Source organism: Neopelma chrysocephalum, unplaced genomic scaffold, assembly GCF_003984885.1.
Source record: "Neopelma chrysocephalum unplaced genomic scaffold, ASM398488v2 Primary Assembly neopelma1_95234, whole genome shotgun sequence".
Lineage (NCBI taxonomy): Eukaryota > Metazoa > Chordata > Aves > Passeriformes > Pipridae > Neopelma > Neopelma chrysocephalum.
The window spans coordinates 1,035-4,034 of record NW_020923920.1 but is presented as its reverse complement, the minus strand read 5'-3'; the positions used below and the strand labels follow the sequence as shown (position 1 = coordinate 4,034).

General features: G+C 63.8%; 1 long non-coding RNA gene across 1 annotated transcript; it reads left to right on the top strand.

Annotated features, from left to right (window-relative positions):
• Positions 1–1,449: 1,449 nt before the first annotated feature.
• LOC113980797 lies at positions 1,450–2,475 on the top strand. The gene is made up of 3 exons (XR_003538222.1): positions 1,450–1,556; positions 1,751–1,915; positions 2,381–2,475. It is a non-coding gene; the product is annotated as an uncharacterized LOC113980797 (long non-coding RNA).
• The last annotated feature ends 525 nt before the right edge of the window (positions 2,476–3,000 follow it).

Below are 3,000 nucleotides of genomic sequence, written 5' to 3'. Positions count from 1 at the left end.
ACCGCTCCGCGCCCCGCCGAGGAAACAGGGGCGGGGGCGAGTTCCGGCCCTTAAATAACCTCGGCCCCGCCCCGCGCACCTGTGCGGGCCCCGCGCCGCTCAAAGCCGGCAGAGCCGCGCCCACCCCACGCCTGGGGAGGATGGCACCAGCACGGCGACCGGGGCCGGGAGCAAGACCAGGAGCAGGAGCGGGAGCGGAGGACTGAAGGTGGCGATGGAGCTCGGCATCAGGACCGGGACCCGGATCAGGAGCACGGCCGGAGGAGCGAGGTTGGCTCGGGGCTGGGATGGGACTCGGCATCTGGACGGGGACCTGGATCGGTGCCGGGCTCATCCCAGCCTGGCCTCGCCACCTGTGGCCCCGCAACGCGGGCGAGAGGAGCCGCTCCGGGGCGGGCGCTGGGGCCGAGCCCGGCGGGGCCGCTCGGGCCGGGGCTCTGCCGGGGCCCGGCCAGGGCAGAACGACGGCGCTTTCCTCGTGCGGACGCGGAGCCGGGGCTGGGAGCGGCCGGGGCGCGGGGACACGCCGGGCCGGCCCCGGGACCCCGGCGGGCCCGCAGCGCCGCCCTCGCCCCCCGTGCTATTGGAGCTCCCCCGCTCGGGCCCCCCCCGAGGCCACTGCACCCACTCCCGGGGAGAGCATCGTCCGCCTGCCCCTTCCCCGCGGTTCTGGGGGGGTCCCGCCCGCAGCGCCCCCCGGGAACGAGGGGTCTGGGGCCCGCCGGGGCTCTGGTCACGGGCCCGCTCCGGCCAGGGGGAGCCGGGGACCTGCCGGGGCAGGGAAGAAGGGGGGCAGCCGTTTCCCCGTTCCTCCCACGCTCCGGGACCACCAGCACAGCCACCGGTGACCCAGCCCTGCTCGGGCTTCCTATTGCCAGGGGATGGAGGACCTGTGCCCTGCACCTGTGCTCTGCACCTGTGCCCTGCACCTGTGCCCTGCGGGGGCTCCCGGCGCTCCGGAGCTCAGGGAATCCCGCCCGCAGCCGCAGGACTCCCAGCACAGCTCGCGGCAGCAGGGATGGAGCAGCTCCGGGCCAGCGCTTCCATCGGGCACAAGAGGGATTTGTCTCCCGAGCAGGGCTCGTCTGCCAAACGCACATCCGAGGGCTGGGAACCGGCCACGGGCACTGCGGTGGGCACGGAGAAAGGGCTGCCCGCGGCTTCTCAGCCGGGGGCTGCTCTGGACGGGCACCCTGAGATGCCTCACCCTGGACACGCCCCAGCGCCAGCCCAGAAGGAGCCAAAGAATCCCGCTGGCACTCGGCAATGTCGGCACGGCGGGGCTGCGGAGCAGCACGGGCACCATTCCCAGGGCCGACCTCCCGGAGCTCCCCCGCGCCCCGGGAGCAGAGCAGCCCCCGCCGGGCCGTTCCTCAGGGCAGCTGCCGTGCTCTCTCTCGTCCTTTGCAGCGCAGGAGCTGGACCAGCTGAAGAGCCTGTTGCGGCTCTGCCCGGGCCGCCGGAGGGGCTGAGGAAGGGCCGACGAATTGGTGGTTCCCAGGACAAGCCGCGGGCTGTAGCTGAGCTCCACCCGCCGCCTGTCCAAGGAGCTGCAGGTAATGGAAAGCCGGCTTGTGACCCTCAACTCTTAAGGGCTTCAGAGCCGGTCGGCTCCTTCTCTGAGCTCATTGCAAAGAAATGCCGCTGTTCCCGTTCCTGCCGGGCCCGTGTGGCTGCCTGCCTGAAAGTTCCTTTGTTTTTCTCTGCCTTGCTTTCCCCTCCTGCCCCGCTGCTCGGTGCATTTCCTCAGCTGAGGAACAAAGTGAAGCGGGAGCAGAATGCCGGGCTGCAGCACCAGAGGCAGCGTTGGAAGGAGCGCAGCTCGGAGGCGGCGGTGCTGGAGAAGCGTGTCAGGGAGCTGCCAGAGCGCCTGGGGAGGAGAAAGGCAGCTCTGCCGCAGGAGGAGAATGTACCGGTGAGTGCGGGAGATGTCCCAACAACACCATCGATTTTGTTGCCTGGACAAGTCTGAAGTAAAAACTTGCTTGTGGGAAAGGGGGGCTGTTCAGATGCTGGACCTGTTGTCTCGATCCATGCGTAGTGGAAGGCTTGTGGCATTAAAGTCCATTTCACAGGGCATCGGTGTTAACCTGCTTACTCTTTACAGACAAGAAACTTTTCTCTGCTGTCGTGGGTTGTTTTTTAATAAGGGGTTTTTTTTGTTGTTGTTGTTTTTTTGTTTGTTTGGTTGGTTTTTGGTTTTTTTTTTGCTATTTCTACCTCAGGTTTGTAATTCTTAAAGGTCTTTCAAAAAAGCCTCTTTAACACTGGGGTGTCATTTGCTGCTTGTTTTCTCCTTTGTGACTTCTGTTTCAAGCTCTGATGGACGGATCCTGCAGCATAAAATTCTTGACATTTTTGTCTTTTTTTTTCCCCCAAGGTTTCTTCAGGTGGGAATTGCCCACAGCCAGTGGCTTCTGCTCCAAGAGGAGTAGCAGCAGTAGGTCCTTCTATCCAGTCCTCTGCTACACCATGTATGGCTTCCAGACCTGAACTTGGGGTGAAAGCAGCAGTCCCGGGTGGGACGTGAGCCTTGCCGGGCAGCTGAGGGTCTGCTAAAATCACAAACTCTGCCAGCCCTGCGCTGCAATTGCCGGCCCCCCCCGCCCCCAAATCCATACAAATGAAGATTCCTCCCAGGGAAAAGGTGCCACCACAGAAAGCTCTTGCTGCCCACGGAGTGCCCAGGCTGGCCAACCACAACTGCACCAGAAACCATGAAGGTAAGGGCTTTCTTTCCAGGGAAAAGGGGCTGTTGATCATTTGCAGGAATCCTAGAGCTGAAATAGGCAGTCCGTCTCTAAAAAAATAAATATGGATGAGGATTCCTCCCAGACAAAAGGCGCTACCACAGAAAGCTTTTGCTGCCCATGGAGTGCCCAGGCTGCCCCACCAACTGCACCCGAAAGCCGAAGCTGCCAAGCTTTCTGTCCTGGGACTAAGGTCTGCAAGACCCCTGGATCAGCCCTGCGCTGCAATTGCCGCCCCCCCCCCCCCCAA